The sequence below is a fragment of the Coturnix japonica genome, chromosome 1 (genome assembly GCF_054131305.1).
Source record: "Coturnix japonica strain WE chromosome 1, WE-NBRP24, whole genome shotgun sequence".
Lineage (NCBI taxonomy): Eukaryota > Metazoa > Chordata > Aves > Galliformes > Phasianidae > Coturnix > Coturnix japonica.
Genome location: NC_140663.1, coordinates 167,697,219 through 167,722,882, shown reverse-complemented (window position 1 = coordinate 167,722,882; position 25,664 = coordinate 167,697,219).

Below are 25,664 nucleotides of genomic sequence, written 5' to 3'. Positions count from 1 at the left end.
TTAAGCTAATGAAATTTGGATATAGGAAAAGTCTTCCTAAGCATTTCATTTGGAATTAAGTGCAAAATTTATATTTGGGCTGTAAAGTCACAGGTAACGGCTCAGTTATTTTGCTGCTCATGGAAGTTCTTATTTTAGGAGTTTATTTCCTTTTCCATGTGCTTTGTTATTGTTTTTAACAACCATTATTAGAAAGGGTTTTTTTTTGTTGTTTTGTTTTGTTTTGTTTTTCCCTCATCAGAGAGCAAATGATAGCATCCCAGCACAGTCTAAATCGTTACTATTCTCCCTTTTAACAACTGTAGTATTCTGCAATGAACACCATGACATTGAGTAGCCAGTTTGGGTGATTTTATTCCTTCACAGTTTAAATAATATCCTCAGACAATTATTTTAAAGCTATTTTATGTTTTAAAAATAGTTGGTCATCTCATTTGACACATGTAGAAGCAAAACACACTAGAATGATTTGCTCAGTTCTGAATGGTCTTATCAATGTCCAATCTTGCTTTTCTTAGACAAAACACTAAATACAGATAAATCACTACTTCTCTTTGTTGGCTCTGAATGTCCGTAAGCCAATTTCAGAATCAGGTCAGTGATGACCTACATATAGGTTTGACTAATTCTAAATGCTTAAAGTTTCTTGTGTGGTATGATGTAGTCTAGCTTGTAATTCAAAGCTGAATGCTTCTTTTCTACATACTTTCATGTGACACTGCCTTGTGAAAATGTTGGATAATGCACACTTAGCATATAGTTTATTCCTGATCTTTCCTATATTCATGAGATTAACACAGTCTTCCGTATCAGTATGATACCAGAGCAAATGGAGTTTCTGAATGGTAGGTTCATATCATCCTAGTTTGTCAGAATTATCAGAAGTACAAAGAAATTTCACGGATGCTTTTCACAGAGCTTTATAATGTCAGATGTCTGGAATTTCATCAGAAATATTTTTTGCATTACCTCAGAGCAAAGTGCAGTTTGTGTGGTATAATACTTGGTGACTTGAGAGTTCATTATTTGCCACCGTATAGAATTATGGTCTGTAGCACAAATTTAAACATATTACATGCCCATCAGAATGAAAATAAATAAATAAATAAATAATTCTCAGTTTCATTTTAAACTCTTCATTCCTAAAGGAAATTCTTAAAATAATCAAGTACAGTGGTAGTTATTGCCTGTCAGCTTTTTAATATCTTTTCCTCAGTTCTACTTTGGAGAGCCAACAGCGTATTCAGAATACTTTTGTGTCCAGAGACTCCTTTACAGTATTTAGTTAATCTTTATCTCCCATCAGTTACATATTGTATTTGATCGTTCATGCTGTATGAAAGAAGTCTTCCATTTAAACATCCCCTTAAATTTTGATTCTAACTGATCCCATCCACTGACTGCAAGGGCCTCTTGAGAACACTACCTGCAATTTCCATTCTCCATTTTTAGTTTACATTGTCTAGGTTGGACAATAAGCACATAGACCATTACAAATCACTTCTGTTGTTGTTTTCATGTCTCTTAAGGTATGTCTACACGATGCAAAGTTACTAAACTGTCTTAGACATCACAGAACAAGCTGATAATCCTACCTGGTCCTGTGTTTTGAGGCGATCTCCATGTAGCGACACATCTAAGCTAATTTTGCCCTTCATCCAGGCTGACCAGTGTTGATATGACTTTGCTGCTTATGCTCCAAATGAGATACACTTAGCATTAGCTTCAGTTTATGCTTTGTCACCTTATGTTTTGCACCATGTGCAGTATAGTTTCATGTAAATAAAAATATTTCACATTTTAGAGCCTAACTCTATATAACTGATGGAGAGGAATATTTTTGTAGGACAAAAATAAGTTTAAAGCATATGATTTATTTAGTTTAAAGCAATAATGATTTTATGTATTACTATTGTATATTTATTTTTGTATTTATACATATAAGAAACAGAAAAAAAAAAATCCCACACTTATCTTGTTCTGGTTTATTTTTAATCTCAATGCTGTAATTCATTTGGTCTGTGAATTTATACTAAAATTGCATTTCACATTCTTCCTCCTTTATTTTGCCTTATTATTCTTCCTATTTACTGATTACTTTCAGGTCATTTGAATACTTCCCCAGACAATCCTGATCTTCCATTTTCTCTCACATTTCTTCAACAAAGTGTTTTAGTCTATTTCTCTCTCTCTTTCTCTTTCTTCATTTATTTATTTATATATATATATATTTTACTATTTTAGTACTTTATTATTATTATTATTATTTTATTTTTTTTTAACTGACAATTTTAATCTATAGTTTGAGCCCAGGAAAGATTTCCCCTGAGTAACAGCGAAAATGGTATTATGAATATTCATAGATTGCTGTAATCTTTGAGTTTTAAAATAGAGCTGACTATTGTCATACCAGTCATACCAGCCGTACCAATGCTTATTCTTTCTATTATAAAATATTCAATTGCTCCTATAGTTGACCTTAAATATCTAGGGGACTTAGTTCTATTTTTTTTTTTTAAATTTTTTTAAATACTCTTTTGCAAGACTAATTTATTAATTATTACTTGTTATAAAAATGCTTTGCAATTTAGTGCTTTAATGGCCTTTTTCTTCTTCGAGATTCTGAGATAGATGATATCCTAGTGGGACAAAAATATTTGATCTTTATGTGAATCAGAACCAGAGAGGCCATTCATTCTTTATTTCATGTGAGTTTTGCTCACCAATATATAACACTATCAATAAATAGAATTAATGTCTTTCTAATCTTTGATTTCCAAGGACTAATCTGAGCAGACTGTTTCCTGAATCTTTGTCCAAAAGTTTGAGTGTTTGTTTCTAAAATTGAACACAACTTCCATATTTAAATAATGGATTCAACTTCACAGGTCACATATTGCTGCTTAAAGACTTCTGACTAACTTTTTCTCCTTCACTTTCTTCCTCTTCATCATGCATTACTCATCTTTGTTTAAAACAATGTGGAGTAGAATAAAATAGAACACTTGGATAGGATCTACAAAGATCAGTTAGACCAACTACTTAACCACTTCAAAGGTAAAAAAGCTATTGTGCATTATCAACACCCCAAAATGACATCATACAAATATTTTTATTGGAAACTGACAGATGTGGGACATCAATTGCCTCACTAGCAAGTCTCTTCCAGTATTTGTCCATCCTTGTGGTAAAGGAAGTTGTCGTACTGTCCAGTCAGAAGCTCCTCAGTTGCAGCTTTATGTTGCTCATACACGTCCTTTGAAGTGGAAGAAGAGATTGATACTTTCCTCTGTACATTTCTTCAAGAGCCTGCAGAAAAAACTGAGACCATCTCTCAGTCTTCCCTCCTCCACACTAGACAACCCAAGTGTCTTTATTCTCTCCTCATTAGATGTGTCTTCCAGCCCTTTTTGGGTTGTGAGTTATGAGTGGGGAATCTTTTATAATGGGAATCTTTTGCATTAGACATTTTATATACTTAATAAAAATCAAACTCTGTCTCACAAAGTTCTTACAGAAAAAAAGGCAGTTAATGAATAAACTTTTAAGAAATGTTGTAAATAAAATAATAATGAAAGTCTGTATTTAATGCAACACAAAGCAATACTGTACAGCCACCGCACAACTGCTACTAGTTGCTGTAAAATTTTCCCAAATGTAGAGAGATTTTAATTGCTTGAATGGTAACATCAAGAATTATCTGTGATCTTTCTCTTCTTCAGATGCAGAACTCAAGAAAGGCTGTATTTACTACGAGAGTGTACACAGTGCAGTTGAAGGAAAGACTCTACTGTTCACTTCATAAGAGTGCAGAATTCATATAGATTAACTTTATATTCGGAAAACTTCTAATTTTACAATGCTCTTTTATCCAAAACATATTCTTATACCTATCTGTCACAAGTTCTGCTCCTGGGAAACTGAGATGGCTGTAGCTCATGCCAGTGTAGTAACCCACAGTTCAAATGTGTCAAGGAAAGACATTTCAAGCACTCTGCCTAGCAGGTAGAAATATCTTTTCAATTGAAGTTGGTCTGGAGGGAGAATGACTCAGAAAAAGGCAAAGTAATGAGCCCATGGTAGAAAGGGTTATCGTAACCATTGGGACGAATAGTGGCTGCAGCAGAAAAAGAAGCATCAATGCAGAGTTGTGTGAAGCTAAGAAGCAAAACATGCGTGATTTTTTTTGTTTGCTTGTTTGTTTGTTTTTATCAAGGCAAATAATAATGCAGACATATAACAAGAATTCCCATAGTCACACGAAATATTATGAGCAATAATATCTGATTCTTCTATGCAAACTGGAGAGAAATACTAAGAAAATCTATTATGTTTCTGAAATAACAAATCACAATTTAGACTGAAAACAATTTATGGATACAGTTCACAGTTTTACTTGATTATATTTTCTATTGCTAGCAAGCTTTATCTTTCTCCTTAAAACTACAAAACCAAACTAGTGCCATCAGGGCAGGAAAACTACCATACACATGTGGAAGGGTAGAAAGGAAACTAGAAGTGTGAAGGGAAAATTTTTGCCAACAAAAAAACCACGACCTTTTATTTTAGTATCAGTGTGAATGAGTGAACCATTATTGTGTTTTTATACAGACCACATAATCTTACACATCTCTCCTACTGTAAAATTTAGATGATACCTCCACACTGAATACATTTTTTTTTTTTGTATTATATTGAGTGCAAACATGGTCAAGAAAATTGATAGCAGGAAAAAACAAAAACAAACAAACAAAACAAAAACTACTCCCCATGATGTACAATGAAAGTGAAATGCATCAGGCTTTAATACAGCTGTAAGACTACACAGTACATTGGAAGCCAAGTCTGTTTTCTTATATTAAGCTGATGAGCTACAGATTGCATAAGGGCAGACAGAGATTTGGTATCTTTACCTTTCTCCAAACCAAACAATGAGGGTGATAATGTCTGGAGACAGAGGCATACCACAAAGAGCTGATGTATGGCATGAAGCTTTGACAGCTTTTTCCAGGTGGACAGTTCAACCACAACCCAGGCATTAGCACAGTGGATGCAATGGATTGTAGAGTGCTGTATTCTTATTTCCACCTACTTACAGAAAGATATTTATGAGCATATAAGTGTATTCTAAAAGACAGAAAATTGGTTTAATTTGAGTGGCATCTTAACAGGTAAAATTTTTCTTTTCTGGTTGGTAAACCAAACCAAAAAAAAATTCTGTAAGCTTCTGTCTGTAAACATGATACAGAAATAGGGAAACCCTTGATATTGCAACTTAAGATTACACTGAAGACAAATTCTTTGAAACTAAAGTCATAGCTGGAGGCTTTCTGTAACAGAAGCGCAAAAAAGCAGTAGCTAAATTCCTAGATTTTGTTGTTGTTTTTTCACTGCTTGTTTCTGTTTTATTTGTAGAGCAAACCATTCAACATAATAACTTTAAAGTCTCATGTTTGTGTCAGTCAGGAAACATCCTAGAATCTAAAGAAATAACCTACACAATACATTGAGGCAGAGCATCCTTCAATTTCTATCAAAGAGAACAATTATCAGTAACTTAGGTTACAGACTTTGCTTTGCTGTAATGGATTTTAATTGGGTAGGAATAAAAGCACTTAATTTGGCATGTTAGTCTCACACATAAATACTCCTTTTTTTAGAAGCAATATGCTATTCCACACAAAATAGTCAGTAGTTTTTCTTGTGACCTCAGACCAACATCAATCTCACATATACACAGAATCAAAATTCTTGTTTACTTCAGGTGGATTTTTCTGTTATCTCTGTTCCCAGAGTTGCCAGTTGAACTGGGTAAATATTGTGGCTTTTCTTGATGTATATATCAGTTGCTACGGGAGATACAGGAATTGCTATCTACAAATCACACATTTCTGCAGGGCACATTAAAAAATAAAAGTCATCGAGAGTATTTATAAGTAATTAAAGTGGTTTGGGACTATTTATTTATTGTACAACCAAACTGTGCAGGATTTTTTTTTTTTTGTTTAGTAATTATAAGTCTGCAAAGGAAATATACAGATGGGCATACATAAATAAAGATATTTGTAACATCTCTTTTATTCCTTATTCTTCTGCATCCAGTTAGCCAGGATATAACAAAATGTTAAGTGTATTTCCTAATTAAATGAAGTCCCTTCCTTTTTCCAAAAAGGCGAAATTTATTAATTCTGTATTCATTCCTGACAGTTTTCTATTTCTCCCATTACCTGGCATAATACCTAACACTCGTTGAAACAAATTCACCCTGGAATGGGGCTAAAGATTTCATAAGCTTGATTTAATTGCTGTAATTTCCAATCGCTTCTCTACTCAGGGGACACTCTTTTTATAGCAACCTGATCAGGTATTTCACTGTCGCTAGAACCTTTTAAAATGACATTAAGCTAGATTTTAAGGGTGAATGAACTTGTACAGTTTTTATTCTGCTGTCCATTAATTTCAAATCTGCAATATTTATTCCTCTTATATATTTTAGATTCATTTCAGGCTTAACAAAGTAAATAATGGTCAAGAAATATATACACACGTACCTGTATTTATTTGCATGTTAACCCCTTTTATCTACTCTTCTTTGGACAATTATATTTTCCATGCATATTTTCAACATATGTATTTGAGGGGAAAACAACAATAACAACAACGAACAAAACAAAAACACACACACACAAAAATCCAACAAACAAGAGAGCAGAAGAGAGAAGAGGAAAGGAGAAGGAAGAAGAATTACAACAACCTAATATTTAAATATGTATATATATTATCCTGTTACATCGATTAGTTTCTTCTGCATATTGCTGGTTTTATTGTTATTATAAGCTCTTAACTGCAAAGAGATACTGAAATGCTTTTTGGATATTATCAACGCTTACATTTATCTCAGTCAAATATTCTATACCTTCTTTGGAAACGATCATATGGAATATTACTTGTATGTATTTTTATGCATGCAAATAATATATTTAGCCATAAAATTACCCACACAAATTAAGTGCTGGTATTCTTGCTCATATCTTCAAGAGTATGTAAAATGTATTTTCTATAAGTTATTTGGCCTGAATGTGAGAAGTATATTATCACTTAAAAATAATAATACAATACACAGTAAATCTACTGGAATTCAGAAAAATTACAAGAAATTGAAAATGTAAGGAGCATATTTAAATTAAAATATTGGATTGATCTTGTTCTGAATAATTTCTTTTGCTGTTTTCTGAACTGATAGAAAATTTGGAGACTTGAAAAAAAAAATATTTTGCTCTCTTTAAAGACAAAGCTGATTTAGGTTAGTGTTATAGAATATATGATGGTTATATTTTCTGATGTTTTAAGATATTTTAGGTTATTTTACTGATCTTTTAGATATGAAACAAAAACAAATTAGTAAAAGTAGGTTTGTTTCTTCCTGTCATTTGAAAAGTGCAACAAATTATTCATTATACATGTACAGATTAATTTGCAGATTAGTTTTACAGTTAAATGAATAAATAAATAAGAGTAAGATTTCCACCTTCTTTTTCAGATGTTCCTTTCCACTTTTGTCAAGCATCTCATTCTATTACGCTTTATTTATAATCCATTTAAAACTGTGTAGAGGTAGCTATAAAACGAATCATACGTCCTATAAAAAAGCAAAGCATTGTAATGCACATCAGGAGAGAATCAAAAAGAATGAAAGGGTTTTGTCCCGACAGGTAATATAAAAATCACATAATACGAATGGCTGAAATTTTCTATGCTTGTGTCCCACAGGATAGGTTTTATAGTTTCTAGCCCTTTCACGCAATATCAAATCAGATGGTGTTTTTTTCAGGAATCTCAAAAATGCTGAGCCAAAGTATCTTAGTGTCTTATTATAAGAAGTCTTATTATAAGAAGTCTTATTATAAGAAGACTTATAATGGCCTTCCAGAACCTGAAAGAGGTCTACAGAAAAGCTGGGGAGGAAATTTTTGAAAAGGCAAGTAGTGACAGGATATGGGGAAATGGCTTTAAACTGGAAGAGGGTAGATAGTTTTTTCCCTTCTCACTTTATTTTTCTGTAACTGGTTATCTCTACAGTATGTGAGAATATTCAAAGAACTTCTAAAAATCCAATATTTATTTTCTAATTGTTTTAGTCATAACTATTTAGAATGAAAATTAAAGTTAATAATCTTGTAAATAAAGATGAAAAAACAAAACAAAACAAAACAAAACAAAAAAAACCCCTATATTCTCTAGATAAAGAGGTCCAAAATTAATAACAGAGTCTTCCAAAATGGAAAGCTACTGAAATAATGAACATTGCATGGAAGAAATAAGTTGAGACATCAAGTGTCTGTTTATATATGTGCTATATAAACATGATCTATATAAATCACATATTAGTTCAAGTGAATATTTTCACACTGTTAAGAATAAATGTAGTTTATTTTGAGATTTTACTGACATATGATATTAAAATAATGATAAAAATTGTAAAAATGTGTGTGTGTGATATGTTTAAACTATATGATTAAATGTACAATGGGAACTTGATAATTATTTCCACTAAGAGAAGGTGATTATGGAGTTCACTCTTTCTGCTGTAATTCTACCATTTTACCAGCCTTCACAGTCGAGCTATTAATTCTTTCAATTTATTTTTGCTTTCACTTCAGTTCTGCTTTTTAATTTTATTCACATAAACATTTGTGATTGAAACCATCCCCATACTGCTGTCTATATGATAGCTAAAGATTAATCTCTCACCACAGCCTCATAGGAGGTTCACATAATAAATGTGAAAATCTAGAAGTGCAAATCACAGGAGAAAGAGAATTGGAGAAAACATCAATAGATTTCATACAAGTCTTCAGTATTTATTGCTATCTTTCTTCATGACGTTAATGCGTAGCCAGCATTGTTCTGGAAATGTGACACCATCTTATTTTTTGTGTTCAATTCTGTTACAAGAAAAGAAAAGGAAAATAAAAAAATTTACTCCTGACATAAGTACCATCTGTCCTGACAAATTCACTTATACAAAACTGTGGTGAAATTTCCATATACTTTCTTCAAAATAGAAACTGTTAAACTCGTACTGTGGGAGAAATATAAGGATGTTAGGCTGTGTAGGGATGGGGTCTGGAAAGTCAAAGTCCAGCTTGAATTAAACTTGGTAAGGGGTGTAAGAAAGGCTTCTACAGGTACCTTAACCAGAAAAGGAAAGTCCAGGGTGGTATACTAATCTTAGTGAGTGACAAATGCAAGCTGTTAATAAAGAGAATGCTGAGAAACACAATATTTTTGCCTTAGTCTTCTCTGGTAACTGCTCATCACACAGTCCCTGAATAATTTATTTGAAAGGAGGTGGTTGGGCAACCAACATCTATTCTACTGTACGTGAAGATCAAGTTTGTGATCTTTCATTCAGGAAACTGAATGTCCATAAGTCTATGAGTCTCAACGAGATGCATCCCACAGTCCTGAAGGAACTGGCTGATACAGTCACCAAGCCATTCTCAATGATGATTGAGGGTCACAGGGACCAAGAAAGGCTTAAGCAGTGGGTCCAGGTAAACCTCATCAGGTTCAACAAATCCAAATGCAGGATCTTGAACCTGGGTCTAGGCAACCCACATTACCAATACAATTTGATGGTTGAAAGGATTGAGAACAGTCTTGCTGCAAAAGACCTGGGGGTACTGGTGGATGGGAAGCTGGATATGAACCTGCAGTGTGTCCTCACAGCCCAGAATGCAAACCATATTCTGGGCTGCATCAAAAGAAGCATAGCCAGCAGGGTGAGGGAGTTGATCCTGCCTTCTAAGCTGGTAAGGCCTTACCTTGAGTACTACCTCCAGACCTGGAGTCCTCAGTGCAGAAAAGACAAAGACCTGTTGGAGCTCATTCAGGGAAGGGCCCCAAAAGTGCTCCAAGAGATGGAACACCTGCTCTACAAGAACAGGCTGAAAGAACTGGGGCTCTTCAGCCTGGAGAAGGCTTCAAGATGACCTGAGAGTGGCCTGCTCTGTAAGCTTTATGGATAACATGGCATGACAAAAAGGAGAGTAATAATGATTAGACATCTCCAAAGGCTATTGACTTGTGTAAGAGGCCATGCTTTTTTCACTATTGCCTTAAAGTTTGCTGAGGATGGACAAGTCCAAGCAAGTCCTGGGCAAGGGTTGAGAAATCCTTTGTCTGAGGGACACAGATAGATAAGGCCAAGGGCAAGGAGAGAGAGGAAAGCAGCAGATGAATGGCTATGCAGTGATCTTTTGTGTGGGCTTATCTCAAAGAAGATGACCATCTCAGGGGGTGTTGCACGTGACTTTTACCCAAAAGCCCAGAAATGTTAGGTAGGCAGGAGAAAGGAGAATAAAAGAGGGATCACCAACCATGAAGTTAGGTTTTCTGACATCAGATGCCTCACAACGTGAACAACAAAGTTTTCTGACACCTGATTCCACACAACGTGAACAAGGAGATTATCTGACATCAGATTCCTCAAGACCTGACACCTGCATGCTGAAGAACAAGAGAGGTATCTGGCTTCAGATCCCTCACGGCTGTTCTAGTGCTGCCAACAGACTCTCCTGGGCCCGCCGCTTGAGACCCTGCTCCGTGAGACCCTGCTGCTTCTTCCACCACCTGCTCTGCACTGACCAGCTTGCTGCTTGTGGCCAGCCACTCAGCTTCTGCTCTCCCCTGCACTTTTGCCTTGGACCAACGGAACAACATGTGATGGGACACTGCTGCATCCAGGTGGTGACTATCCCCGATTTACACAATTCTTGCTTTCTTCCTACCTTTCCTATCGCTTTCCCCTCCCCATCACCCTAATTCCTATTTAGTAAATTTTGGTGGAAAGATGTCAAAAAAAGATAGATTTTAGGAATCTTAAGCAATATTAGAAAGGTGGGGTGGAACTCGGAGTAAGTTTCAATGTTAATTTAGTTTATAAACAGAAGATAAATGATTTACCTCTGTTCCACTGCCATATCTAATGCTCCATATATATTCCAAAGCTACAGTCCATTAAGCATATTGTTTACCACAAATTAAATTTCTAAGCTTGCAAAGGAAGTTATCTGCTCTGGTTATCATGCTTCTGTGAAATGACGTGCGTTTCAGTAACACTGTACAAGCTCCTGAATTGAGTTGCAATATACCAGTTTTAAATGAGGTATTCCATTCGGTCCTAAACTCTAATTTTCACACATGATAAAACTTGAAAGGCAGCCTAAAGTCTTTCAGTTTTGCTGTAAATCACACTAAGATAAAAAAGAGAAATGTTTCTACTCAGAAAAAATATCAGTTGGTTTAGGTCACAGTATTAACAACTGTTTTATTGGTGTTGGTTTTTTGTTTGTTTTAAGAACAGAGCAAGATAATATTCCTTTTGTGATATATTTATATATTTCTATTTATCTTTCTTCTACTAAAGAGTAAACAAATCTCTGTAACATATATTACAGTGTGTTTTTCTAGCATTCGTCCCATTGTTCAACCATAAAACTATTTCTTTTGTGGTCTCCGTGATCTGTTGCAAAATACTTTCTTTCACAGCACAAATTCTGAAAATGTGGCCACAAACAAACAAAACTCTACAATGAAATAAGACTCAGATGAGGTAAACTAGGGCCGGGTGATGGGGATACACCAGGGAAGTACCTGAATCAGGAATACCTGACTGCTGCAAAGAAAGCTGAGTTTATCTATATTAAAAGGGAATGAGAGAGTACACTTATTCTAGACAAACAGTTGTATCAGTGGATCAACAGCTAAATGGATCAAATGGTTCTGTAAATGGAATCATGGAGTCATAAAATCATAGAATCATACAGTCATAAAATTGTATAATAGAATCGCAGAATTATCAAACCATAGAATGGTTTAGGTTGGAGGGGATCTTAAAGATCCTGCTGTAAGTGAAGATCAGGTTTGAGACCATCGAAAGAACCTGAAGGTGCACAAGTCCTGGGACCAACAAGATCCATCCACATGTTCTGAAAGAACTGGTGGATGAATGTGCCAGGCCACTATCCATCATATTTGAAAGGTTATGACAGTCTAGTGAAGTTACCACTGACCAGAAAACTGGAGCCATTACCTCCATTTTCAAGAAGGGGAAAAAAGATGATCCACAGAACTACAGGCCAGTAAGTCTTACCTCTGTGACTGGAAACATCATGGAGCAGATCCTCCTGAATGTCCTAAATAAAGACAAGGAGATTGGTAGTAAACAGTATAGCTTCACAAAGGGCAAGTCATGCCTGAAAAACTTGGTGGCCTTTTATGATGGAGTTACAGTGTGAGTGGATAAAGGAAGAGAAGCTGATCTCATAATCTACCTGGATTTGTGCAAAACATTTAATACTGTCTCGTATGATATCCAGTTTGCCGAGAAAAATGGACTTGATGGATGGTCCACTTGCTGGATAAGGAGTAAGCTGGATGGTGGCACTCAGAAAGTTGCTGTCAACAGCTCAGTGTCCAAGTGGAGACTGGTGATGAGTGACATTCTTTTGGGATCAGTGCTGGGACCAGTGTTATTTAATGTCTTCATGGGCAACATGTGGAGAGTGGGATCAAGTACACTCTCAGCAAGTTTGCAGACAACACCAAGCTGATACAGCTGATATGCTACTGACACTCTAAAGAGAAGGAATGCTAGTCAGAGGGACTTGGATAGACTTGAGTGGTGGGCCCGTGCCAACTTCATGAAGTTCAGCAAGGCCAAGTGCAAGGTCCTGCACCTGGGTTGTGGCAATCCCAAACAGATACAGGTTGGGCAGAGAATGGCTTGAGAGCAGCCCTGAGGAGGAGGATTTAAGTGTGTTGGGTGATGAAAGATTCAATATGAGCAGGCAATATGCACTTGCAGCCTCTTTTTTTTTTTTTTTCTTTTTCCCTTTTGAAGTTGTTAAGTAATGCAAGGCTTATTTTGATTTCTTATAAAGGTTCATAGTTTAGCGAACACTATCTAACAGCTTTGCTAGATATAATTGGAATAATGTCAATACTTCTAAGATAACTGTAGTACAGAGATTTTTATTAAAATTGATGACCGTGTTTGGAATTTGAATGTAGATTTACCTTAATCTAACCATAGCATTGTCAATCTGGTTACCTTTCCATCCCTTTGTGTGTGGGACATAAAACCACCAACATATCGGTGGCTGAGGTTCAGCTGTCTCAGGTGCAGGACTTTGTGTTTCTCCATATTTAATTAAATGAGGTTTCTGTCAGCCTGACCAGCCTGTCCCCCATAAAGGCATGTATTGCATGAAGGAAATTAGCATTATAAGAAGGAAAAAAAAAAACACATCAAATAGTGTTTACAAAAAAAGTTCAGTCTTCTAACTTAATTTCAGCTTAATTTATTTTTTCAAGATTGATTTAAGTACAAATCTTTAGCAAGGGAGACTTAGTAGCACTTCAGTTCAAGTGCTAGACAGTCTACCCTGGAACTTCTGAACTGAACTGAATGAATCTGAGATTGCTGTTCTTCCAGACTGCACAGAGAGGAACATTTGTCGGGAATTGTTACTGCTAAATGGTTGCAGGGAAGATGTGCCATATGTTGTGAACAAAGGAAATGTACAGCACTCCTATAACTCTATAGATATTCTAGGTATAGATGTGAAACAAAAATGCAAATCAGCAGATGACTGACGAGCATATGTAAAAACACCATAAGAAAGCCACAAACAAATACACAATTTTGAGGGGGAAAAAAAATAGAGACCCAAAACTCCAAACACATAGGTGTTGTTTATTTAACGTATTCTTTTCTATCTTTTTGAGACATGGGGAAAAAAAAAAAAAAAAAAAAGGTTATTAAGGTAGATAGCCATTTACACAGCAGCAGTTAGCCCTAGGTCTGAACTCAGTGCTTTAACTATGTATTAATACTTTTTTTAACTACCTAGTGAAGAGAGAGAGATGGACAAAAGGTGGACACATCTATATAACAGCAAACTGACTGCAAACAGAGCAGATGAACTCATGCCAGTAGGTACTGTAGTAGCCCCTTCATTTTGTTTTGAACTAGAGTTCCGCAGTTATCCTTAGCTGAATATCTGTTCTATGCACATACTCTGAGCCTGTATGAAGGATTCATAACTTATTCACACCCTTTCATCTTTATTAGAGGAGGGAATGTGTTTAGTGTGCACCACATTAAACCTTCCTTTTTAACTTCCTCAGGAATCTAGTTTGTACACAGTAAAACTGCCTTTCAAAGTGAATCATCAAAGAGTAAGTTTCGTCTATGGATAAACCGTACGTGAATGTCTGGACCAAAGCTGTGCTGCTGATCTGGACTAGTATTTTGGTGTTTTTCTAAAACACAGTGGAATGTTTCTCACCAATTCTCAGAGTAACCTTAGCATCTGGGAATTTATGTGCATGAGTACATCCACAATGGTACCTAGATAAAAAGTATGACTCTGCAGTGCGCTAAAGAAACTAACAGAAAGGACTGAGTTAACCTGTTATGTTTATTTCTTATAATTCTTGCAATGTGGCTCCTAGTAATGAAAGCCACACTTTTGCTTTCTGTATTCAAACAAATGGCCAGAAAAGGAATTTTCAGCATTTTCAGTCAGTTCTTTACATAAACATTCACTGTCTGAATACGATCTTTTACCAAATCTGCTAGAATTTCTCACCCTGCAGTCATGACAGAAGAATTTTACATTCTACTTGTCCATGTATTTATTTTTTCTGAGTTTTGTATTAAACTTACCTTATTCCTTCAGAGTTCACATTTTGTTTTTAGTGACTTTCTTCTCTCCACCTTAGTGGCCATTTTCTATCCACAGCTCTTGGCATTATTTTGATTCCTTGATTCCCATCATCTAAGATGATGACAAAAATCTCATGATGAAAAATGCTGATTTTCTTATGCTAATTGTTTTAGGAATGGTTTGCTAAATTGCAATCCAAATTTAAGCACTGGAATTCTTTACAAAACTGCCTAAATGTTGAGAGTTGAAGTTTAAAGTGGGCTGTTAGGCACTGTAATCAGTTGATAGCATACTAATGCAAGTCAGCTCATGTGTGGCAAGTAAAACCAAGCTGTAATATCAGATTGTACCGTTGTTTTACTGTATTGAATGAATTAGAGCAGGATTACTACATAATAATATGTTGCTGAAAATTGTATACATGAATTACATCAGAAAATGTGAACAGATAGTTCTGTTTCAGGATGCAAGATTACTGAAGTCATCACAGAACTAAAGCACATGTTTCTTTATGAAGGAATAGAATAGTAGGGCTAACCTACATCATTTTAAAAATGATGTGAAAATAATTTAGCCATCCTCTGTCAGAACAGTTTTGTAGATGGATGTTTTATTGGTTTGGTTTATTGTTTTTTAATTTATTTTAGGCCTATCCAGCCATCAATCACGGTTATACAGTACACAATCACCTTAATATTGCATTTTGTATATTGATTTGTTGGCTATCCAGCCAGTCGCAATTGTATTTCACATCAATTTGGGTGGCTACAGTGCACTTGCTAGTTAACATTGACTGAATAATAAAATATATTTCCTTATTTTAAGTAGACAAAAAAAAACTTGTGTCAGGAGAAGGATTTAAGAATAATGGTAGAATAAGTGATAAGAAAAAGTAGCATGAGAATGACAAGTGTCTCGTTTGGGTCCTGTTTCATTCTTTGACTTGTTTGGTATGTCCAGTTGTATCACTAGGCAGATAAAAATTAAAGATTAAAGATTACTCTTAAAATTATTAAAATTATATTTCGTAACAATTAAAAAGGAAAACCTTGAGGAAACCTTGTCTTTCATGTGATTTGTTAGAAATATTAGTAAATTAAACAAGAAACAGGTTTGAATTTTGATCTATAACATTCAGTCAGTTATGATAAGACAAAAGAAAATTGACTTTATCTTAATCTTTCAATTTTTCAATTTATAGAATATTTAATTAAGTTATTTGGACCATGATCCAGGACCTTACCTAGGGTTCTGAATTAGATAGACACTTAGGTATATTTATAGAACCTCAAACACATGGGAATACTATTAATGTATATTTTTGTCCAAGAAAGAAAATTACTTTCTGGAGTTATAATTCCTGGTCAGTTTAAATATGTCTGTTACAAAGCATGGTTTAGACTGATTGTGAGAACCAATCTCAAACATCTCTGTGTTGTGGTATAGGACGTGAAAGGTAACTGCTTCATCCATACTTCTTTTGTTCCTATAGTAAGGGCAGTGTTCTTGCTTCTTTTCTGGAGGCATTAACAGCTAGAGGCCACATCTCAACATACTCTCCTTTCCTGTGGACTGCAAAAGACCTCTCTGCATATTTCCAGCTCCCTTTATTTTGGGAAAAGAGTAATCTGCATGGCACAGTATCTGCTCAACAATGTAAAACCATTGGACTTTATAATCATGCAATTGTTATCACTATAGAGCTTTAACAGCTTCTAAAGCTTCTAGTATCTTACCATACTTGTATGTGCAGCCAATGATTTGGCTCAGTTGCTTACTTGGTACTAAATCAGAGGCTGAAAAAGTATTCTATTGCCTCTGCATCCAAAGGTGTTGCATAAACAGAGCACAAAGTAGGCTGCTTGGCTCAGCAGTGGTAGAAAGGATAAAAACTGGCATCTGTGCCTCTATCAGTTCATTACATAAACATACAAATATGTCATGAATGAAGATGGCAGAGAGAACATCCAGATCTTGAAGAAGGATAGATAGGTCATAGTTTAAATACACTCATCTGAGTGAGTGAATGACTGAAAGTTTCAACCAGCAATAAAAGGCTGCACAGATGCAGCAGCAACTGTTCTGTGGAAATGACTTGCCATCTTTAGGAAAAAAAAAAAGCAAAAGCCCATAAATAATATATTTGCATGTCTTTATTGGACAAATGCTAGATTTGAATTCAGAATTGCTGTGGAAGGAATAATGAATGTGCTGCATATTGATATATTTTTTTTCTTAAAAAGCTTGATTTGCCTCTTATATACCAAATCCCCCAAATCTTTCTTTAATTTCTAAAGAAAATTGTTTAATCGTTCTAGATGTGTTTAAGCACTTTTCACTACTGAACAATAAGTATATATATAAACCAATTAATTTAATTTAGTTATGATACAAGTTTCGAGAACTCTTTTTGAAGTGATGGGTCAGGGAAATATTTGGAATAAAAACACTTTGATTAAGGTTTTCATTTCTACTTCTGAAGAAAATGGTTTTCTTCTCAACTTCATAGTTTACCAGAAGGCAGAGTAATGAAGCTGAATTTGACTGTGTTTACTCAACTTTTCTCTCCCATTTCCTGAAAGATATGAGCTTGTTAATTCTTAAATAGCAGAATGAAATACTCTGAATATGCCCAATTGTAAGTTACAGAAAACACACTGCCTCACGATTTATCTCTTATTACTTGCAATTTACTACTAAATCTTTAAAATGAGTATGTTTCAAGAATAAGAATATATTTGCATTTAAAAGCAGAGGTAGTAAGACAATTGTAAAGATTTACGTTCATTCTTCATTCACAGCACTGTAAACTAATCCGGCAAAGTCAATAATACTACTCAAATTATGCGAAGTTAAATCATGTCCTTAAGTCTTTCCAAGATCATGAAAAACACTTACGTGCAAGGTTATGAAAAGAATTTTGATTGTGATTTTGGTCATCTCAGTTCTGTGAATCTTCAGACAGAAAGAATCGTGACACTACATAGGTTGGAAGGGGTCTCTTGAGATCATGTAGACCAAATACCTGCTCTAAGCATGTCTGCATGAAGGAGGCAGGTCAAAGCCTTCTCATGAATGACTGCAAGAGTGGGGGGTCCTGTGAAACCTATGTGAAAGATTATAATCACATCAAAAATGTTTCATCCATACATATAATCAGAATTTTTAGTCTGGTATCTTGTGAAGGATGAGAGAGGGGCCCCACAGTAAGGGAGAGAAAGAAACTGTCACAGAAACTGGGACAGGGGAGTGAAAAGAGAAAAAAAGTGCAGACACTGGTCTGGAATAACAAGGGGGATGAAGGCCATAAAGATAAGGGTGGAATAGCCAGAGAACAGTGTGGTGATTAGATGTCCACAGGGCAAGCTGGAACCAGTTTGGGGGGTGCCCCTCCCACAGGGTCGAAGATGGTGAGCTTTCATCCCACAACCATCCCCATGACTCAGTAGGAATGTGCAAGGGGGGAGGGACTGCATGCTAATGAAGTCTCAGGAATGTAATGAATATGTATCCAAATTCCTGCAAACTATTGATTATGTACTAGTTCAGCCTATATCTGTAGCATGCCTTCTTCTAACGGTGTGCAAGTGAGATGGAGCTATCCCCCATGCACCAGGGTGTATGCACATCACTCATTAAACATACCTGCTTTATATCTACTTTGTGGTTATGGAGTTTGATTCCGCAAGTCACTTGGCTCCACTGCCTCTCCTCATATTTCTGAGCAATCCTTATAAGAATCTGGCTCTGCTTTCCCTACATCTTTTCATCAAGAAGTTGAAGATAGCATTAAGCTCTCTCCTTTGCCGCTTCCTCCTAAGGTTGAAGAAAACAGTTTCACTTAGCCTATTCTCGTATAGCACATACTACTGACTATCTTTGCAGCCCTATCAACTGGACTTGCTTGTCATTGGCTCAATGAGAGAAATCAGTGTTGCTGATTTGATAGGTCAGACTGATGAGCTGTGGACTTGGCAAGTGTACAGCAGACTTGAAATTGGCTGTAATGTCATGTTCAAAGCTGTATTTTGGTTGTTTACTTACAGAATGTTTCTGATATAGAGGAACCAGTCAAGTGTAAATCAACCAGATTTGTCACGGAAGATATGAAGTATGAGAAGAGGTCAAGAAAACTGGTTGCCTTTAGCATTAAGAGGGGAAAGTTAAGGGGAAATTGTCTGCTGTCTTCTTCACCCTAATGGGAGAATATGAAGAAAACAGAATCAGATTCCTCCAAAATACATTGAAGGAGAGATGAATTACATGACCTTTAAGGGTCCCTTCCAATTCAAACTATTCTATGGTTCTTTGAATGACAATATATATAAAGTTCTCCACAATGAATATGTCAGGTGTGGCTCCAAAACCTGCTACACTGCGGAGAGACAGAAGAAAAAACATTACAGGGTAGAAGAGATCTCTGTAAAATAGTCCATTCTGACTTGTAACCAAACCAATGTGCCATGCAGCTTCTTAACAGCACAGATTCAGATGAATATTTGATATGGGCAAGAGTCTGTTCCTCTGTCTGATTTCTGGAATATGTACCTAGCCATAAATCTTGTCCTGTCTTTGATTTCTCGTCTTTTTTTTTTTTTTTTTAAATTTTTTTTTCCCCATTTCAGAGCCACTCATAGTTATATCTGTTCTCTTCTAAGAGCTTTGTTGCAGTTATTGATATACTGAATATTTTACTATCATCTTATACAGAAATAGTCTTTTTTCATCCCTAAAACACAATAACCTCTCACCACCACCCCAGACTGACAATTTATTTCACCATTTTAAAGCATCGTTTGTCACTTTCCTCCTACACAGGTCTCAACTTCCTACTTCTTGTCATAATAATATGCTCACATTTCTATCTGGAGACTTGCATCTAGAAAAACCTGTATCCAGTATCAATACATAAATTAGAGATGCATATCTGTTTATATCTTGAACCTTGTACTATCAGAGATAGGCATAGATCCCTAGATGGGGACAGAGATTTCTACCAGTAAGGAATGGAGAATGTAGTGAGAACTGGTTAGGTCAGAACTGAAAGATTAATCTCTAAGAAGTACAGATGTAGTTCCAGTCACTGAAGAAACAGTGTTGTACTTCTAAATATCTCCGATCAAAGAATAGCATTTTCTTTTTCTACAGAACGGAGATTAGAATGCATCAGATACAAGGAATCAGTTTCAACAGCTTTAGTATTTCAACTGAAGCTTGTTTCAGCTCGGACTGGGATGGAAACCAAAGATAAAGACATAGCATCAGAAGTTGGACTGCAACAATCTTGATGTTCTGGTTCTACCTTTACCCATACTAATCTTACTAGGTAGCAGATAGGAAAAAAAAAAAACAAAAAAAAAACCAAAACACTTTGAGTCCATGCTGGATCCTCAAAAGTTTAGCAGATGGAATTGACAATTGGGCCTGCAATTCATCTGTACCTATACCCAAAGTACTGACAATGCTGCAGGTTTCTGGTTCTATTGTAGAGTAATTGAACAGGTAAGGAATGACTGTGATAATGAGAATGCTTGAATTACAGGAAAGAAACTGTGATTATGTTGCTAATCATCATAGAAGTTTATTATAGGAACTTTTATATTACTATTTGAAAATTAGTTTTCTGTATGTTATGATGTGGGAAGAGTTCTGACTATTGAAAAAAGGACTGTATCTGTGATTATTTCAAATACGTGAATAGTTGTTTTCTGTGGACAGTTATCACTGAGTTCTGGATGACAGAGACAAAGATATAGTGTTAATCGGAGTAAAGCAAAAAAAAAAAAAAGTTCTGTGAATTGATTACAATTGTTTGAGTCAAAAGACAGAAAAAATGCAGATAGTGGGAGGTTAACAGTTAAGAATACACTCATCCCTTCAGTTATTCAAATGAACACAGAACATGAAGAGCTTCTTTTATTTTCTGCCATCTCTGGATAAGCTAAAATAGTACATAACCACAAACTGTGCATAATCTACATCTAATTGTTATAGTTGTGAAATGAGGTGGTAGCCAGTAGTACCAAAAATTAAGAGGGCATATTAGATGTTTTCAGAAATGTAGAGAACTATCTGAATGCAAATAACTTGGGCCTGATTATGTGATCAGAAAACTCACTGAAAAATTAGACAGTTAAAATAACCAGGTAGAAGAGTCATTGTGCAGTACATGGGCCTCTTGGCATTTTTGCCTGACTTCCTGTTTGTTGAGATTCACCATTCTTGAGGTTGGAAATAGTGACCCTCGACTATTTGAATATATATATGTATCCATATATGTATGGATATTCCGACTTTCTGGGGCCCCACTTCCCTCAAGGACCTTTTCATACGGGACTCTACCAAGCAGATACCCAATGAGTCCAAAGTCTGCTCTTCTGAATCCAGGGTTCTGAACTTCCTTTTCACCCTTCTCCTTCCCTTGTGGTCCTAAACTCCACCATCCCATGCTCGTGGCAGACAAAATTCCCTTTGACCTTCAAATTTCCAGCAAGCTCCTTCTTGTTGGTTACTATGAGGACCAGCAGAGCACCTCTCTTCATTACATTATCACTTTTGGAAAGAAGTTATAATTGACGCGGTCCTTAAACATAGAAAGCTTATGCAGTGCTGCATTGTCCTGGTAGTTGATACATTTTGAATCATAGAATCATATCATTGGAGTGATTGTAATCTCCCATGAGGACCCCAACATCACCCTGAGAATGCTTCTGTCACTATAGAAGGCCTCATCTGTTTGTTCTTCCTGGATAGGTGGTGTTTAGCATACACACAGGATGACTATACTGGTTTTCTCTTTAATTCTATCACATAAAATCTGTGTTGGTTTGTTATCTATCCCAAGGCTATGTATTCCAATTGCTCTCTCACATAAAAGGCAATAATTACCTCTCCTCATCTTCCTAGCCTATCATTCCTAAAGTTTCCTAAAGATGTTTCTCAATTGAAACAATAGTCATGGGATTCCTACCACATCTCTATTATCTCAGCCAGTTTGTGATCATGCAACTACACACAAATCTTCAGAAGATTATGTTTATTCTCTATACTGCATGCATTAGTATACAAGCCCTCTTGAGAGCCCCAGCAGCATTTTGACTTTCTAAAAAGGGTTTGAGGGAATTTCTCCATACATGTGTGCAGGCACTTCCTTGTTTATATGCAAATGCCAGCAGTGATCCCACTTAAGATCTGTTTTGTTGATTGCATGATCTCTTTATATCAAGTTACTGGATGCTTTTTTCTCATCACCTCTGTTCATCACTCCTGCACCAGGACGCTGGTTATTAACAGTGACAATTATTATGATGGTCCTCTGTCATTCCTACTTTAAGTTGCTTAGAGTTTCTACCTAGCTTCAGAAACAAGGTTTCTTAACATTACAGAGGGTGCAAATAATAAAGAATAATATTTCCATCTACCATGTCTGTTAGCTGATACTTCAATAGATGAAATGTTTTGGATCTTTTCTCCATGAATTATGATAGAAAATAAATCTATATATGAAAATGTGATGGTGTACTTTCTACAGTCTTGCTTGTTACATATCACTAGATAATAGTTCCTGTGACATAGTTTAATTTAAATGAAATATTTCAGCGTTATGTGGGAACCTTTGCATTCTAATACTGTGAATAAATCCATTCTCTGATATTTTTTCAGAAATTATATTCTCTCTGTATATTTCAGCTTTGCCAGCAGCCTTTGAATGATTAAAGTAGAGTTAAAACTTAGAAAAGAAGTATAACATGATCTTCAGTCTCAGACAACTTCCAAATAATTCAGGACCCTGCCAAAAAAAAGCTAATGCTCAGTATAGCTCTTATAATTTCAACCACTACTCTTCAAGCTACTGAAGAAAAATATTTGTCTACATTCTAACTAAACTAACACACTTTTAGCAAAAGTATTTCCAAAACAGTCAATCAACCAAACATAAACCCCTCAACTGGTTATATATACCCATCTGGCTGGCATTATCTATTGCTTCCTAATCACCTAAACAGTCAGTTAATAAGACTTATATAGGACCTTACACAGTTCACAAGTGTGCTTGACTTTAAAAAATTCGACAACACAACATTTTACAGCAGTCATCTGGGATATGCTGAAGTTGGAACTGTTCCATTTCCAGTAACATTTGTGGATACCTAAACTCTCTCTTGTATATTACTGAGTTAATGAATTAAAGTTTTCTCTATAAAACAAACTACAGGTTTGTTCACAACTACATAATGAAAATATCACTCACCAGTAAAAAGAGTAAAACAAAAAAGATTAGAGAAGAGTCAAATTTCAAAGAAGAAAAATCTATGGAAAGTAAATTATCTATCTTTATGTAAATAAACTCTATCTTGAAATCCTCTATTTCTGTCATTTTTATTTTTATTTTTTATTTTTTTTCCTTTTGCATACATAGTGAAGAATATTTACATCCTGGACTGCATATAAATATATGCTGTCATATAGTTCTGTGCACATCTATTAAGAATGTTGTGTAAGACCTCTTCTTTCAATACCATGTCACTGAACATCTTTGCTCCAAACCCTTGAAGTGAACTAAATCAAACAGCATCTCAGACGAAGATGTGTCTCAAAATAAGCACTCAACTGAAAAGCTCACTGCTGTTTCCTCCTTGCTTAAAGGAAAATGTTACAGTAAAAAGCATGACAAACATACAAGCATATGGAAGCAGAGCACTAACCAAACAACATTTCTGACACTCATTTAACAACAGCAAAGCTTAAGGAGATCCCGCAAGATGTGAGCATTTGGACATAGAAAATTTTTATTTTTTTTTCAAAAATGTACATAAAATTCTGAAATGCTGTTGAAGGTCAATGCCACAGATGCATAAACTCTGTGAATCTGAGAAACAACTACAGTGGCAAAGACTGAACCCCTGCATAATCTCCTGGGCCATGAGACTTGTATCTTGCAACAAGTATAATTGTCTTCCCTTTAAATCTTTCATTCAGCCTGTGTACTAAAGTAGAGCTAACATTCTGAATCATTTTAAAAAGCATGGTTTGATGTCCTAGATGCTCACTCTTTCTCACAGACATGGAATTCAAACACAGACAGACAAAACCCCCACACAAACATAAAGAGTTGATTGCCAAGCTGGAAAAATAAAACAGAAAATTCCAATTGCTTTATTAAGTTATACATTCAGACACAGAACCTCTTTGAGTAAATAGGTTTCTTTTATTCTTCCCATTCTAGAACTAATCACAAATATTTGTTTTTACAATTAGTAGACATATTCTGCTAGCTTATTTAGTCTCTCAAAATTAAGTGTGATGTATATAATGTATACATTACAAGAAAGCACCTTGGCTATAAACATAAGAAACTTTGTCTATCTAGATCTACATCTCTTTTATTCTGATAGACTAGCTTTAAATTTATAGTGCCTGAAAAAAAAAAAATCTTTAAAAAATAGTGTTTAAGACACATTGATCTTATAATAATATGTTCATTACATAGTTTCAAAAAAAAAAAAAAAAAAAAAAAGATTTATTTTATTATTTTATTTTATTTTCATTTAACATGTGACTTTACCTTAAGAATAAGGTAGAATGCTAAATGAACTTTGAAAGATTCATATTTCAGTAGCTAAAGGACCTAGAACTTAAATGCAAGAGAAATTAAAAATAGCTCATGATACATGTGTACATCTTCACTGTTGGCAACATTTATTACAAATATGAATTCCATATGACTAAATCAGGTCTGCATCAGTCTAAAATTGATATAAATAGCTATAAAGAGAATTACTAAAAAAAAGCTGTTTCCTCTAAAAAATTATTTATTCCAGACTTGTTAAAGATATTGCAAAAGGCAGTACTTAGATAATTTTCATATATAAGTAATTTATATATGCAACCTGTTAGAAATAAAACTTTTTGATAGTACCCATAAAAGCTGAATTAGCAACAGATAGCGCTAATCCAAAGTCGGCAATTAAATACAGCTCATTAGTTTGATACTACTAGAGAAGTTGACATTTTGAAATACACAGAATTCAAATGGAGTTGGCAAAATTTCAACACCATAAGCTAAGTACTTAGAGCAAACAACCTGAATACTCACATAAGGCAACTAACTTCCACTCTTAGAAGTTCCCTCAAATCTTACTTTAACAAAATCTTCTGGTGTTATCAAACAAAATCAAGGGAGTCATCCTGCCCCTGTACTAGGTACTAGTGAGGCTCCACCTCAAGTGCTCTGTTCAGTTTTCAGCACCCCGGTATAGAAAGTACATACATAGAAGTGCTGGAGCAGGTCCAAATAAGGGTATCAAGGCTTGTGAAGGGCTTGGAGAATGTGCCCTATGAGGAGCAACTGAAGGAACTGGGGCTGTATAGTGTGGCAAAGAGGGGGCTGAGGGGAGACCTTATTGCTCTCTTCCAGTATCTGAAAGGTGCTTATAGTGAGAGCAGGGCTGGTCTCTTCTCACTGGTGACAGGTGACAGAATGAGGGGAAATGGCCTCAAGTTGAACCAGGGTAAGTTTAGGTAGAATATCAGGAAATACTTTTATACTGAAGGGGTTGCTATCATTTCTTTAGCATCCAGAGCAATTAAAATTGCCTAAGCTGCAACATAACTAGTAGTTTAATAAAAGTAAACATACACACACACAAACACACACACAAAAAAAGATGAGAATTCTGTCTGGAATCTGAACAAAGTGACTTCTTCCAGTCTGACCTTTGGTTTTACTGTTTTTCCCTCTGAAAATATGTCTGCCTGATAAAGATTAATATTTGATCCATTGACATCAGGGTACTGGAAACATCATCATAGTATCATATCATTGTATCATAGTCTCGTGCGGGTTGAAAGGGACCTTAGAGATCATCGAGTCCAACCCCCCAGGATTGGAGCCTCTGTGTAGCAGAGCGGCACTTCTACCACTTG